General features: G+C 46.8%; 1 protein-coding gene across 5 annotated transcripts in view; it reads left to right on the forward strand.

Moving 5' to 3' along the window:
* PARG (poly(ADP-ribose) glycohydrolase) overlaps positions 1-17,060 on the forward strand; it is a 2,316,516-nt gene that overhangs the window by 1,541,824 nt on the left and 757,632 nt on the right. The window lies entirely within an intron of this gene.

Consider the following 17,060-nt stretch of genomic DNA (forward strand, 5'->3'; position numbering starts at 1 on the left):
AGTACCCAAGGTTTTTTTTTTGTTGATAAAATGTGATGCAAATTGTGCATTTTAAACAGTATTTATTCAGCAACACTGGTCAAAACTACTAGCCGTATAATGAAGTACCTCAACAAACTGGGCCACGTTGGCCAAAAAAGTGTCCCACTTTGACCAACAAAACAGGCCCACACCAGCACATTCTGCTGTTGGTTCGGCCATGGGCCTATTGCCCTGTAGACCACTCCAAGCCTGGCTGCAACTGATCCAACTGTATGTAACGCACAGAGCATATTTGACTCCTCTTAAAATATCCAAGTTCCCCGGAGCCGCAGCACAACATTGCTCTAGATGTGAAGCCACAGATGCGGATATGATGCACATGTTCTGGTCCTGTCCTAGGATATCACTGTACTGGGGTGGGATTGCGGACAGAATGTACAAGGGTGGCCTTAATGTACACCCGATTTCGCCTGAGGCCTGCTTGCTTGGCGGCTTTACGCACTCCCAAACATCTACGCTATACATCTAAAATGAAAGACTTAGTGTTTATACTGGCCAAACGTTGTATAGCGATGACTTGGAAGTCTGCAGTAGGCCCCCAAATTGAAGATTGGTGGCGACCTCAAGAAATAAGAAATGGGTACATACAGAGACAACGGTTTGGCAGAGAGCAGCATATGTTAGCCCATCTCACAATAACGCAGAGATCATGGCATGGAATACATTTTTACAATCATTGTTTGCACCTGTCTTTCCGGGAGCTGTGGAGGGGTTTGGGCCCCTGGCGACTGCACAAACTGTCCCGCCATCGCAAGACAGGTAGAGAGTAGTATACTGAGACTCGACAAGCAACACGCAGGGGGTGAGTGGGATGGATGGGGGCAGGGGGGGGAATTCGGGGAGCTATGCTATTTGGTGTGTTGTTATCCCAGGACGCTTTAGGAACTGGCATTAGAAACAATTATTCATGTATAAATGTTGCTTGATTATATATGTTTGTTTACCAAAATCAATAAAACGTGTTAAAAAAAAGATAACATATGAAAGTGGAATCCTGATCTGTCCATATTACTTAGGGAAAACCCACCCTATAGAAATACGGGAACAAATGTTTAAGAATTTGCTGGGTCGTCTTTTTAAGTGGGGTGTCCTCCAATATATAGTGGCATGAGCTTCCACCAGCAGAATATAGTGGTTCCACACTTTGTAGGGTGTTCAAGGACTCTATGATATCTTTCCTGAGGTAACGTCTATATTCGATAGTGGCTTGCTTGAGGGCTTGTACCACATCTAGTTGAGAGGTCTTTTGACAGATAAAGCAGGTCTCGCAAAATCACTTAGTTTGTTGATAAATGTTGTGCCAATAAAAGCAACTGGGGTTCTATTCCTGTGTTTGGCAGTACCCTGATGACCTCTGGTAAGGTGGGAATGGTCAACTTCAGAATGGTTTATCTTTTTTTCTTTAATCTTAAAACATACCAAGATCTGTTATTGGGTAATCCCACCTTCCTTAACATCATTTTTGTCTAGATATAATAGACCCTGTTTTTCAATAATGTAGGGGCCGTGTTTGATAATGGCAACTTCTCGAATGACAAGCTGCTCAAAGGTGTGGTGGAGAGATAGATTGCTCCTTTGAGCTGCTTCAAACCAAGGTGATAAAGATGGTTCCTCGTCAGGATCAGGTAGAGAGAATATGGTCCCCTTTGGCCATCTTCTTCCTCCTTAGGATAACAATCTAGATGAGTGTAAACATATTATTTCTCCCTCTGATTTGTCTGATTTAATCTGAACACTTCCTCAACTTCAGGAGAAAATCACTACACAAATGAACTGGATCACCAATTCTGATTGGAAAAGGAGGGGAGATCTGATTGGCTACCGCAACCAGTGAGGGTGTTTATAAACAGTGACTTTTCTCCAAACCCGGGCTCAAATGAATGATCTACGCCCTGGTTCAGAGCGAGCTGCCCACTCCCGCCCTCCTCGCTAACTCAGCTGGCCGTTCCTACCCTGAACCCTCTCACAGCCCATGCCTGCCCCACTCCTCGGCCCCAGTAACCTTCCTCACCAGTACTCCTGTTTCCGTGACTTCAGCCCCACAGAGACTGCTATGGAAATGGAAGAGTGGCTCTACGGCAGTCAACTTTGAGAATGTTTTTGTACTCCAAAAAGGCTGCGCTCTGTTATTTGAGAGAAATAAATGCAATCCTCAATCTGGTCTGCTAACCCCTCTATCTAATGGCAATAATCACAGGTGCCCCAGCCTCTATCAGACGGCAACTATTAATTCAAGTCCTGGGCCGTTACCACCTGGTCCTGCCCGGGGAACCTGTGATTATACCTTAAATAATTCCTGTACCTCTATGCTCAGTCTCTGCTTCCAAATTCCTAATCTTTGTCATGGTTCAGGCCCAACCCAAGCTTTCTGCTAATATCACACCTCCTCCCCCAGAAGTAGTCCCAGATAGCGAGGAATAATTGTGTACTTGCAACTTTTCAGCTCATACCCAGCCCGTTGGATGAGGCTCCAACTGTCCACAGGATTGGAGGGGTTGGGTACCAGGGAACCACCAAGTCTGGTTCTGTTGATTCCACCTATAACATATGTCGGAGCTGTAGAGGAAAATCTAATTTTAGCCTCACATCTTGGGTGAAGTTAGTATGGTAAAGCAGATTTAATAGCAAATCTGTGGGGCAAACCCAGAAAAAGACAACACATGTTCTTCAAACAATCCCAAACCTTGTGCCACCTCTCCCCCTACACCCCAACCCTGAGTACCTGGATACAACTTGTATAGGCTTTTCGAAAGATTGATTCTAATGCGACCAGTGGAAGTTTTTAGGAATGTATTAGGAAGGATTTTACTCCTTCCTATTAATATAATGTACATCTATGTGTAGACGGAGGAGCCCTGGTCTTCCAAGGTTACTCCTGCTGCCTTCAAGAAAGACGGGTGCCAGCACAATACAGTCAGGCGCCCCTTGCAGTGATCATCTCCAGACCCCTTCAACACCTCCTGTTCTGCTTCACTATCTCTCTTACCCCTGTGACGAATCCATTGGAGTCGTCATGAATTCCCTGGTGGTGGCCTCCTCCCATGTTGCCATGGGACTGGCGGCCAGTACCTGATCCATAACTATAAGAGTGAGGATCACATGGGAGGAGACAATTACTGGGGGAATGTCATGACTTCATTGGATGAGACATGGTAGCCCCCATTTTCCCCTGAGCAAGACCCATTGTTATCGAATACCCTGATGTCCTATTGCCATGTGTCTGTTCTCCCTTCCAGGGAAAGTAGAAAAGCCTTTTTCCCAAAATCCTGCAAATCAACCTCTCTTTCTTAGTTTACAAACGAACAGTCACAATAATACCTTGTCTAAAAGCTCCAAGGATGCCTTTACCAAACACTCTAAGAAAACCTTCTTCAGTGCTAGTTCTCCTTCAAATAGAACTGATCTTCCATGTGACATCTTTGGAAAAGATCCTCCGCCTATAATGCAACAGAAACCATTAATGGACTTCAATTCCCCAAGTACTGAGACGAGGAGGATGAAGGAATTGACACAGAGCAACATGTGTGTATTGAGTGTTGTAGTTGTTGGATGAAGGCACATGTGTGTGGAATCTTTAAATATGTGAACCAGAAGTTAAGAGGCAGCTCAGAAGAAGACGCAACTGCTACAGGGAAGGCTGACGGAGGCTGGAGGCACGAGACAGTGTGTGGAAGCTGGGGGCACGAGTTGGCATGCTGAAGCTGGAGGCGGGAGCCTGTGTGACGCATCGAGGGAGCTCACCCGAAGAGAATGAAAGAGATGTGGTGTGAGCGAGGCGTTCTGTGGAGATGCCAGGAACTGCAAGAGGGTGCCTGGGTGTGCAGAGTTGGTCCTTATCGGAGAAGCCAGCGTGCAGGAGCAGAGCCGCAAGGAAGCCTGGAGAGACATCAGAGCCACCAAGAGTAGGAAGCAGGTGGCAAAGGTATGCTGCATAAGTACAAGCACACCCTAAAACGCTGCAGAGAACCGGTGAGTCTGCCAGAGCAAAGTGAGGATCCCGGAGCATTTCGGCGGCCGTGCCAAAGAGGAATAGAACATTGTGACGTAACAGAAAGTGAAATGAAATGACGAGAAGAATGTTTATGAATCCAAAAGGTAGAAGTTTTTGAACATTGTGAAACTACTGAAAGTAAAGTAATAAGAGGATTGCTTGCCAAGTAGATATACCAAACCAATCAGAAAGGTATATGCTACTTGAGGATAAAGAGAGACTGTAATATAAGACATGTCCTGGCAAGCATACACCAGGCAGTTGTGAATACATGAGTGTACACAAGAGAAGTCCTGACAGGGGAGTACACCAGGCAATTTCAGTGCAAGAGAAGTCCTAGCAGGAGAGTACACCAGGCAGCTGGAAGTGCATGAAGAGTCCTGGCAGGGGAGTATACCAGGCAACTTGCAAACCTACAAAGACTATCAAGCAGAAACAGTGTTAGTTAAAGGAAGGAACCTTTTGTTAAAGAGGAACTTACAAGGCTGAACAGTGTTTGTCCAACAGGATTTGTGTGGGCCAAGAAAGACACAAAAGAACTGTTAGACCCAGAGACATTTGTGATACCAGTGAATAATCCAGGGGAAGGGAATACCCTTCTGGAATTAAGCTCCTTCCCAATTTGGAGAACATTTACGTTGGATCTATTCTATTTTTATTTAAGAGCACTTTTGCAAATACCAGGTTAAAGACATTTCCCTTATTTTTATTTAAAAAAAAATGTTTTTATTGGTTTATTCACACAAACAATACAAATCAAACTTGCAGTGTATATAGTAACATTTCAATTATACATTACTTAATTATATTCACTGCACCCCCTTATCCCTCCCCCCTTTTCGAGCCTATCCCCTCTCACATTCTGTTCCTGCATCTTGTGATAGGGTATCCTCTGCCATGGGTTCCGTCGGGTCTCACATTGACCCAAATAACTCCGCTATTAATAATTTCCAGGCCGTCAGGGTCTCTGTCTCCTCCTCCCCCCAGCACTACTTGATTCTTGCCATACCATGGTTTCTGCCTCAGCCCATTTCTGCATATCTTTCCACCATACGTCTAGTCGTGGTCTATGGCATGTCTTCCACCCCATAGCAATTCTCCTCTTCGCTAGCACATATGCCAGGTCCTTTAGTTTGCTCACGTGCTTAAGTTTTTGTGGTCTAGCGAACCCCCCCTAATAAGCAGGCCCACACTGTATCAACTACAATCTTAATACCTCTTTCTGCTAGTCTGTGTGCCACTTTGCTCCAAAAGCGCTCAATAACCAGGCATGACCAAAACATATGCACCATACCCGCATTCTCTTCATCACATTTGGGGTATGCTTGCCGTCCCACGTTTTTAAACCTAGCTATCTTCTGGGGCGTCATATACGCTCTATGCGTAATATACAGTTGTATCTGCTTTAATCTTGCATTCCTCTACACCTTCTTATGGTACCCATGGGCTCGTTCCCACATCCCATCCTCCATCGGGGCTCCCACTTCCGCCTCTCAGTCTTGTCTCAATTGTGCTACCTCCTTTCCTACTTTGGACATCATCATCTCGTATATTCTGGATATTTCATGTCCCCCCTCTGCTATGTCATAGATTATATCTATGGTGACATCTGGTTCTTCCTCCAGTACCACTTCGGGCCATGTCCTCTTGATTCTCTGCACCATTCTATGATAAGTGATATCCTGGCCTATATGTAACCCTGTTTCCCCCCTCAACGCCTCGAAATCTATTATACTCCCTTCTTGCCAAACGTCACCCATTGTTGGTATCCCAACCAGTTCCCAGTGGTTTCTGATTGTTATCATTAGTTGATTCTGTTCCCCCGCTAGTGCTACCAATGGCACCTGTGGGGAACACGGAGATGGGCTCTCCATCATCCGACAAGCCCTGTGCCACATCTTCCACCCAAGTATCATCATCTTGGCGCGCCCTTCCATTACTGTCTTGGGAAGCCACATGATCTTCCTTAAATAGAATGGGGCACAATCTTGTCCAAACAGCCTGGACTCAGAGGTCACCTCCTCTGAGAGCTATTTGGCCACATTTTGTAGCTGGCTTGCTATATAATAAACTTCGTAATTAGGCAGTTTTATACCCCCTTTCTCATAGATTTTCTGTAGCTTCCAGAGGGCCACTCTATTCCGTGTGCCATGCCAAAGGAAATCCCTACACATACTATCCAGTCTAATAAAGAACTTTTTGGGTATCAAGTGCGGTATGTTCCCAAAGTAGTGCAGAAGCCTAGGTAGAACCACCATCTTCAACATTGCCCCGTCCCATCATTGCTAAAGGCAGCTTCACCCAAAACCTCATGCAATTTTCGATCTTCTTAATGGCTACCTCTGTATTGCATTTATGCTCCTCTTCCACCTTGTGGCATATATCTATCCCCAAATAACGAAATGTGCTAACCTCCCATGGTATCTGTAACACCGGTAACTGCTCCAAAGGGATCCCTTTGTATCCACCCAATGGGAACATGCTAGACCTCTGAGGGTTCACCGCTATACCAGACAGCTCAGCATATCTTTCCATCACTTCCAAGATGTATAGAAGGTTCTCCTCCGGGTGTCGCAGGTACAACAGCATGTTGTCCGAATATAGGGAGATTAGGTGTCATTCCCCTCCCGCAGCAATACCTATCATATCCTATTGCCTCAAATATATCGCTAGGGGTTCCAAGGCCAATATATAGAGCATAGGGGACCATGGACATCCTTGTCTGGTACCCCTGCGGAGTTGCCATCTTTCGGATATCACTGCTCCTGTTTTAACTCTGGCCAACGGTTCACTATATAACATTTTCGCCCACTGTAAATATCCAGGCCCCATTCCATAGACCGCCAAGGCCGCCAACAACCATGGCCATTTGACCGAGTCGAAGGCCTTTATTGAGTCTAATGATACAATTGCCAATTCACCGTCATCCTCATTCCCCTGCTCAGTAACACGATGGAGTCGTCTGAGGTTATTAGATATGTTCCTGTTCGGGACGTAGCCCGTCTGGTCAGGATGTATTAATTTGTCAATAACCCTCCTCAATCTACTTGCCAAGACGTCCGTCAGTATTTTGCTATCTTGATTTAGCATTGATAGGGGCCTATACGAGCCACAGCTATGCCCAAGTTTATCAGGTTTAGGAAGCGGTATTATAATCACTTCCCTAAATGACTATGGCAGTCTGCCCAGCTCATATGCCTCATTAAGCATATCTAAAAGCGGAGGTAGCACCTCTTCTTTAAATATTTTATAGAATTCACTTGGGAGTCCATCAGCCCCCAGAGTCTTGCTAGTGGGCAACTGTCTTACCACCTCTTCTAACTCTTTCAGAGTAATCGGTGCATCTAACTCCTCCCTCTCCTCCGCACTGATCTTCGGCAATCCTATATACTCCAATGTATCCACTATCAATCACATAATTACTCTTCCCGTCATCTCCATATAGTAGCCTGTAATAGTCTGCAAACTCCTGGTTAACTCCTTCTTGGATATCAACTACACTGCCATCTTCCCTCGTTATTGTTCTAATTGTGGGTCTGGGGGTCTCACTCTTATATAGCCATGCCAAGATCCTTCCTGGTTTATCCCCTCCCGCATGCTGGCTCTCTACATATTGTTTATAGTTAAGGTTACACAGTATTTCCCAGTGCCCAGCACATTTCTGCTGAAGCCTGAGTTTTAATTCGTTGTCTTACTTATTTTCCCCCTTCAGTGCCCTTTCCAATTCTCCCTCCGTTTCCCGCAGGTCAGCCAGGATCCCTCCCTGTAATCCTTTGGATTTTGCTATGGCTACCCCTCTCATCACAACTTTAAAGGCTTCCCACAGCGTGCCTGCTGAGTCGACGCTACCAGTATTTGTCTCAAAGTAGTTCACAATCTCTTCCCTCATGTCCTCCCTAAAGAAGGGTTCCTTTAGCGTCTCTGCTGTGAGGTGCCATGTCGGAATCCTCGCTCTCGGGGGTCGATATTGCCACCCGATGATCAGAGGCGAGTGGTCTGAGAGGACCCTTGCATTATATTCCGCTTGCGTGATTTCTATCATTATCCCTTTTGTGACGAAGGCATAGTCCAACCTTTTGTGTAATTTCTGCGGGGCAGAAAAATACGAATATTGCCTCTCTTGGGGGTGTCCCAATCTCCACACATCTCCAAACCCAAAGTCGTCCAACAATGTCTGCAACGCTCTAGCAGCTGGGGCTGGTCTAGCCATGTTCCCATCTGATCTATCAACCTTAGGGTTTAGTACACAATTGAAGTCTCCCCCCCCAGATCACTGCACTCCCCACACACATGCTAAGGTTGTTACATAGGGTTCTAAAATATGCTGCCGTGTTTTGATTCAGGGCATACGTATTTATAATGCTTATCTCCTTGTTTTCCACCAATCCCCTCATCATGACCATCCTCCCATCAGACTCGACTGTCGTCTGTAACAGCTGAAACGGGACATATAGCGCCACCCAGATAATCACTCCCCTGGCGTAAGCTGAATAAGACAACCCCACCACCATCCCCTTCCATTTCTTCCCAATCATCTCCATCTTATCTTGCGTCAGGTGCGTCTCCTGCAGCAAGGCTATGTCTACCTTCTGCCTACGCAGATATAGCATAGCCTTATTCTTTTTTAAGTAGCTATTGAGCCCCCTGTCATTCCAAGTGACTATTTTAAGGTCTCCCATGACTTGTCAGAGTCCCTCTCCTCCCCCCACTCATGCAGTCCAGTTTCAATTGTATTCCCCGTCTATCTAGGCTTGTTTCCCAACTCAAACTCCCCTTAACTACAAACACAATAAACACCCCAACTTCCCACCCTCCCACCTCCCTACCCCATCCCAACAACACCCTCCCCAACTGTTGCCCAGCTCCATCCCTGTATCTCAGGCACCGCCGCATCTAGCCCTTTCTGGCAATAGCCCGTACTCGTAGCTCAGCAGGGTAAAGCCGCCCTAGTGGCTGTCTCACTACTAACTCCTGAGGGGTAGGTTGCCTTCATTCTGCTGCTCCCGTTTACTACAAGTACACTATGCCTAATGCTTTCCAGTCAACCTATGCATTTTATTCTCTATATTCCAGTTGAACAGGATCAATAAGTCCGCAAAAGACATAATACAATTCGAATGTTCCACAGTCTCCTGCTGGGGCTCCTCCCTCGCTTATCACCCCAGTATTCAGTATGCATCCCCCTCACTTATGCTTCTCTTGATCCTGCTCCTCATCTCGGACCTGGGATGTGTGTTTTTTGGTTGGGCGTAATTTATTTCGCCATGTTTAATCAATTTTAGAACTTGAATTAGGTGACACTGCTTTATGGAGCATTTCTGTGACTTGTTAGCCAGATAGGGCCAGGAAGACAGCATGTGTGCCCGTTCTCCTCCATATTAGAGAATTTTGGCTGTGTCACCTTTAGCTTTTATGAATTAACCAAAAAATGCTATTAGATGTATATATACATCCTCCACATTAATATATGTCTGTATGTGGCTTGTTTTATTTTGTGAAACGTAGGACCCATGGCCTATGTAATAAAACTACAATTTTTTTATATTAAATGAAAAATTCTGTGTACTGTGTATTACATTCTGTGTGGTGATGTTAATAACCTACGGAGTGGGACCCAGTATGAGTTAAGACTGGGCCATTAAATTTGTCTTTGAATGGTTCATCCGGGGGACTCCCCAAAGTGTGTTGAACCTCATTTCGCTCCGGACAGCCCTGCAGGTCCAGCCATGCCACCGCTTCCTCCGTGGTATCGAAAAAGAACGCTTTACTTTTGTGCAAAACCTTTAACTTTGCAGGGTACAAAAGCATGTACTTGATCCCAGCCGTGCGCAGTCTCCTCTTGACCGCCACATAGCTGTATCGCTGTCTCTGCACCAGCATTGTCTAATGCGGATACACCGTGATGTTGGTAGATGCCCTTTCTATCGTTCCACCTTTATGAAAGTACTCCAAAATCTTCTCCCTATCTTTATAATTCCGAATCTTCGCAATAATCGCTCCTGGAGGGGCCCCCTGCCGCGGTTTCCTCATCAGGGCCCGGTGTGCTCGTTCAACAGTGAACCCTTATGAGAGCTTGTTTGCTCCTATCCCTTGCAGGATCATATTCTCCACATAGTCCGTGGGGTCCTGGCCTTCTTCCCCCTCTGGCAAGCCGACCACACGGATGTTGTTCCGTCTTGCCCTTCCTTCCGCTTCTTCTGCCCGGTTCTCAAGATTGGCCACCTGCTGCTTTAATATGTGGACCTCCTTCGCATTATTTGTGCTGGTTTCTGTGTTTTTCACCGCACTCTCCAGACCACTCGTTCTTTCTGCCAGCGTTCTGACATCTTGCCGAAGCAGGGTGACTTCTATTTCTACTGCATCTATTTTGTTCTCCAGAGCCATCCGTAGGTCCGCCATTGCTGCCCCCCATGTGGTTCTTTGCTCCGTTATAGCTGCTAGGACCTGGTGGTTTACCTCCTCTGGAGTGCCGTCCGCAGACGCTGTCGTTGAGCTTTGTACCAGGGCAGTGGGAGTCCGCTGCGTCTTGGCAAAGACCTCCATTGTGGATTGTTTACTCTTGGTCCCGATTCCTTTCACTGACATCATGCAACCCCGTCTGCATGTCCAGTTCCGGTCTCTATGTGTCATACAAGTTCTATCTCACGGTGTTTCTGTGGCGCCACCAGGTCAGTTTGGGCCCAGGAGAGTCCCCCTCAGAAAGCCGCAGTATATGATAGCATGCGCTGTGCTACGATTCCAAATGGGTTGTATCCTCTCACGTACCTGCTCTGACTGTTGCAGACAATAGCCTCTTCACTTGTTCCCAAGGGTCTCTGGGTGCACCTTCTTTTCCACCACCACCATACCTCAGGCTAATATGGCACTTGGTATTATGCGTCCAACTCCGCGCCTGCCGCCTTACTTCGTATCATGCTATCATCCAGCAACCAGTAGCCTGTTAGTGCGGGCCTCTCTTAGTGGTGTGGGTCTCAACTGCTCCCAGGGGTGGCACACTTAAGGCAGTTCAGTTCCCCAGGCGCATGTTCCCCTGCAAGGTAGTAAAGCCGGCCCCACTGCCCTTTGAGCACTCGTGTAGACTTAGTCGTGTGGGGCGCTTGTTCTGTCCAATATGATCTCAGGAAAGCGTTGTGGTTGGTGCCTTCCATGCCCCACTATGACTAAAACATGTATTTTGCCAGCCTCGTTGCCTCCTCACATACAGCTCGGCTCAGGCCTATATCCTCAAGTAAATCAGGAAGGCACTCCCTTCCTCCTTTCAGCTGGTTGCACATGCGAGGCGATGATTCCCTCTGTTATAATGACCGGAAAGCAGGGCATGCAGTGTCATTAGATTTTGTATTCAAATGATGTAGAGATATGCCACGCACCTCGCGCCGGTGCTTTATCCGCCCTCGGTTTGTGCAGGCAACGTTTCCGCGTCACGGCTCAGTCCCAATGAGCACAACAATGTCTCTGCTTTGCCAGCCGACCCGGTGACTTCATGTATAGTGGCAGAAATGTGTAGCAAGATCCGCTTCGGCTTCCTTGCTCAGCGCAGGTCTTTCACTGACTCTCCATAGCAATAACAATGTGTCTGCTCTGTCGGCTTCAGCCCGATGACTTCCCGCACAGCTGCAGAGGTGCACCATGTGGTTCGCACTGGCTTTGCTTGAGTCGCACAGTGCTTTGGTGCATTAGCTCCGTCGGCACCAGCGCTGACACAATTGTTGCAGCCTGGGACACCCTTCTCACTTCAAATGCTCCGCCACCGCTGCCCCCAGGAGCTCGCTCGCTGCCAACGCTGTGTCCCCGGTGCAAAGTGCTCCCATTCCAGGTTTCACAGTAAGCTCGGCAGGACAGATGTAGTGTCAAGGAACACAGGCAGGCCCCGCACAGCCCCCGAGCGTCGGTCCTCCTCTCCAGCCTCCGCCGCCCGGGTTTATATGGTGGCTTCTACAGCATCGGCCTCAGTTTCTTTGTTGTGCGCCATTTTGTGCCGCAGCATTTCGGTGCGGCCGCATCACAAGAAAGCTTCTTTCCCGTCCTTTTCAACATCCGATTCTCTTACAATTTTCAATTAGTACGGGGCACACGTTCTGACATCTATGCATCCATTTCTTGAGACCGTGGGTCGTTTTTCTGCATTTTTTCACCAAATCAGTTTCGGATCTTCAGGAGCAGCTCCACAAGACACGTCCTACTTCATGGCTAGTTAGCCACACCCCCTAGACATTTCCCTTATCATTTTATTATTTGTTTTAGTGTGAGAGTCAGGATAGTTTGTTTTGGACACAAGGACAGCTTTTTGATATTTGACCGCCTGACAAAGACAGATCCTTCGTTTTAGTTTTTTAGGTAGGGAAACTCCTCTTTGAATCAGGTCAGAGAGGCATGTTCCCAACCCATTTCAGTTGAAGAAAAGTCTTTAGCCAAGAATATGACAACTTTGTGTCCAGCTTTCAGATGACATGCTTGTTGGCATAAACATTTATTTCTTATAAAAATAAACCTATCTTTCCCTATATCTGAGGGGTTTTCTTGCCTCAACTAGAGTCTGTCAAAATGTCCAAGGAAATCAAATGGTGACCACCGTCCTGTGTCAAAATGCCTACTTCTATCCCTTACACTTATAACAAATACTGTGGATTTCTTTGGCCCAGAAGAATGACTCCCTTCTCCTGGACAATGGGTTATAGTTCCAATTGGTTGATGGGAACTTCGCCTGAGAGAATAGTCTTAGTTATTTTCCAAGATACAAAAGAAAGTTCAAAGTGTTGTCAAGTTCTCAGTTCAAACTCAAAAACTAAAGTTCCAGCTCAAACATCAACAGTTCTCATTGCCCATAGTTTCTCTCACTATTGGGTTCCTGGAGAATACCCTCCTCCCCCTCTCCAGTTATCCTGCTCTCAGGACTTTCGCAATGCCAGGGGAATGGGTCACTTCCATAGGCCTTCCTTTGCTTTGCTTCGCAATAGACACCAGCAGGGGTTTTGGCTTCCTTCCTCTAATCTATCTTGTCTTGTAGTTTCTCAGTAGTTGGGGGATTGTCTTCCTTTCCCTGGGTTTTTCTCAGGTTCTTTTTTTTTATCACACTTTGCACTAGTTGGGGGAATGACTCCCTTCCCCCGTCTTGAACCAACTTGGTTCACTAACTGGCCAAGTATGGTCTTATTCTCACAATGTTCACAGCGCCAGGGGGAATGACTCCCTTCCCCTGGCCTTTCTCAGGCTTCTCACAATGCCAGAGGAAGTGACTCCCTTTTCCCTGGCTTTTCTCAAACTTCTCAGAATGCCACAACACCAGGAGGAATGACTCCTTTCCCCTGTCCTTTCTCTTGCTTCTCACAATATACACAACGCCAGGGGGAATGACTCCCTTCCCCTGCCATTTCTCAGGCTTCTGCAATGTCCACAACTCCAGGGGCAATGACTTTCTTTCCCCCGGCCGTTCTGCTGATTATGTAGCAGACCTGGTTCACCATCTTGCCAGGCACTGCTATTATCCATATAATTGTTACACTTGCTTTTCTGTAACTGGGGGTCCCAAACTCTTACTTCAGGTACAATTATTAGTTCAAAGTCTCTTTTCCATGCTCTCCTCTCAGCCTTGTTCTCTAGGGTACTTCCATTCTCCTCAGGCCCTTCTTTTGTCCTCACGCGCTAGCCCCGGCAAGCCCCGAACTCTGGGAAGCTTCAGTCCGGGCTCTGGACGGTCTCAGGACTCGATCTCTTCTGTCCCACGCTTTCCGCGTGATCCGCTCCAGCTATGGCATCTCCGCAGCTGATGCTCCCTGCTAGCCTGCCTTTCCGACATGGACAGCACGGTCCCTTCTCTTCCGTCTGTGTTTGCAGCCTTCTTCCAGTCGGGCGAAGGGTCCTTTCTCTTCCTACCGTTTTCAGAGGCTTCACCTTCTCGTCTTGGTTTCCCAGGCTTCCCTTCGCCACACCATCGACGTTCTTGCAGCTCTTCAATGGAGGGCTAAATGCCATTTATAGTCCTCCTTCCCTTTTTATTGTCCATATTGGCTAGAATGCTGATTTTGGTTCTGTGGAATGTTCTTCGTTACTCTGCGCTTCTTCTTCATGTTGGTACTAATTTTATCATTCTCAACTGGGTTACTTGGATTCTTCTTCGCCCCAGCCTTCACATCTGACTAACATAGGTAGTCCCCACTCTTCCTCGCCTCAATACTTTTTTAAGGAGGTTGAATTATCTATCCCACACAAGTACATGGAAGTGTGGGGAACCATGGTACCCTGGATAGGGTAGGAGGATGAGGGCAGTTGTGGTATAGCCTGGACATACCGCGTTCTCCCCGGACAGTCCCTAGTCCCATAGTGGGCATCCCTCCCCATGAGATTAACCTGCTGAGTACCACCCCCGGGGGACTATCGGGTAGCTGCCTCACCTCCCTGGCCTCATGTGAAGGGGCTCCCCCTAGAGGAGAAGGGACAACATCCAAGGATTCGTCACACATTCTAGTGTCTCTCTTTCAATCTCTACTCTCCCCCCTCGCTACACACTTTGTCTTCCCACTCTCCACTTTGTTCACCACCTCTTCCAATTTTTACCTCTGTCTCCAGGTCTTACCTTTATTCTTTGTACCAACACCTCCTTCTACTTCCCTCTCCCATTATTTTCTCTGCTTTTTACATTCTCCCTCTCACTTTTCTATGTCTTTGCTCACTCCTATTCTTTTTTCCACTATCTCCTTCCTCTCTTCTTTAACTCCTGCACCGCCTCTCTTCTGCTCGCTCTGCTCAACTTGTTTGCGCTTTCTCTTTGTATCATTTCACCAATGCTATCGTGCAGACCCACCTCCTTGGGCTGCACATTCTGAATGGTACTGCGCTCTTTTGCTTTGGAAGCTGAGCATGGGTATTGGTTGCCAGAGTACAAAAGGTTTTTCACATTTGTGTTGATTTGATCCATGTTTCTGTCTCTGGGTCCGCAGAACAAACCCTTAAAGCAGTTGTCCCCCATTTTGAAATTCAGTTCCATTTACTGTCGCCAGTCTACACCTCCATTGCTATTGCATTAATGCTTCAATTGCCCCACGAGTGGACCTCCCGTAACGGGGAAGCACATGCTGGCTTTCCTAACATTACATCTGGGCTAAAAATATAAAGTTTCAAGCTAGTAGCCAGCTATAAAAAGTCGCTCGCCCCCTCAGCTCTGCACATACACACAGCACAATATTTCATACTCGCCAAGAGTAATCACTAGCCGACAGCTTGTTGCAATTGCAAATTATGAGCCCTCATTAACTCATGGATGAATGCCAGTTGTTTGAAGGCAACAGGTCCCTTCAATTATGGATTCCCTAAGGGGTCCTGCTGTTTTGAGTGGCTTGTTATGTAAATAGTGCTATTGACTAATTTTGCTAGTTACAAGGGCCTCTGTGGGAATGTGCTTCATTATCCAAAACTGTTCCTCCACCGATTGCTGCTGCTTGGGCAGATTTTGATGCAAGACAGGGATGTCAGCACTTCTCCCCTGGTGTTCCCAGCTAGGTGTTTGTAACAAGGTATCTCTAATATGGGCTGAAGGCTGTAAAACTAAGGGGATGAGTCAAGAAATGAGGTTGGCACCCCAAGTTAAAGATGGGCTGGCGAGCCTGGCGGACCCTGCCTTTACCTCCTTCAGGTCCCATGTAACGCAGTAGGTTGTGGCACCCAACCCTCAATGTCTCCCCATCCTCATCTTCTAACCCTAATCATGGGTCTCCATTGCAGTGGACAAATCTAGGATGTGTATCTCTGGGCAAACTGGGTTGATTGGTGGTCAGGGTTGATGGCCGGCCCCCACTCTCTATGCCCCTAGGCGTCTTTAGCTTACGGCTTTAGTAATTTTTAACAGCGGATACCACTTACTTCTGCAAGCAGCATTTGATGTATGATGCAGGCACAGTAGGTTAAAGCCCAGCTGCTTGTGCCCTGGCACCTAAAGGGAGCAGTGAAGACCAGCCTCAGGCGTGTCAGCTTTTTTCCAATCAGCAACCTATCAACTATCCTTTGATTTTTGTCAGTCATTACTCTATTCCCCTCTTGCTGCTTTAAGGAGGCGCTCAGCCTATAAGAAGCAGATAGAATGGCTCCAAACCAACCACATTAGGATTTCTTCAAAGAAGGTAGAACCACTTCCTGATGATCTGAGTGATGCAAGTACACCCCCTGATCAAGGTGAGCAATCTGAAGCAAATGGCCCCTTTCTAGGTTAAGAACCCCCTGATATGATCATTGGGCCTGCTCTCTGTCGACTATTCTATGAAGCTGGAGAATAAGGGATTAGACACAGTCCACCTCGAAGGCCTCACCTTCCATGAAATATATAATTTACATTGTTACTTTGACTCCGATATCTGGCTGGGGAAGCTTGGCACCATCTAAATCGATATTGCAGACCTTGCCTTAAATTCAGGCCTCATGGGCTGTCAGCACTTCATCCCTGGACGTCCCATACCCATTGCATGCCCTTACGATCTACCCTCAGCCAAAATAGCCTGCTAGGTTGCTCCTTTCCCCATTCCTCATACCCTTTACATTTATTGGGAATTTGACTGGGAGCGATTTCGGGCTGCAATCACAAGATCCTTATCCATTCAAGGATGTAGATAATGTGTCCTTTTTGTCTGGTGTGGATTCAGACCTGAATCCCATGCAAAATTCACAAACTGGTCATAGATTGTTTTAGCAGCTGTAGCCCTCCTCCTCTGCATGAGATTTCCCCCAAGTTGCATGATGGGACTATCTGTTTTACACCTGATCCCACTCCCCCTTGCTGAGAAAATGATTTTCTAGTGGGGCTTGTACGGCATGGTGACATGGACTGAAAAGCTACAAAATGTGTGGTTTAGTTGAATGAAAGTTGCATGTTGTATGCCAATATGTACCACTTACAACCAACTTGACCCACCAGTCTTTAATGTTTTTCTTTCCCTTTAGTGTATGTGTTAATCTCCTCTTGACTGCCCATACAAAACATAGAGATTTTAATACTCACATTTTGTTCCCTTCAAAGCTTTCCAGCGTCATTGCTATTTTT

Source organism: Ambystoma mexicanum, chromosome 8, assembly GCF_040938575.1.
Source record: "Ambystoma mexicanum isolate Mex_15411 chromosome 8, UKY_AmexF1_1, whole genome shotgun sequence".
In the NCBI taxonomy this organism is placed as follows: domain Eukaryota; kingdom Metazoa; phylum Chordata; class Amphibia; order Caudata; family Ambystomatidae; genus Ambystoma; species Ambystoma mexicanum.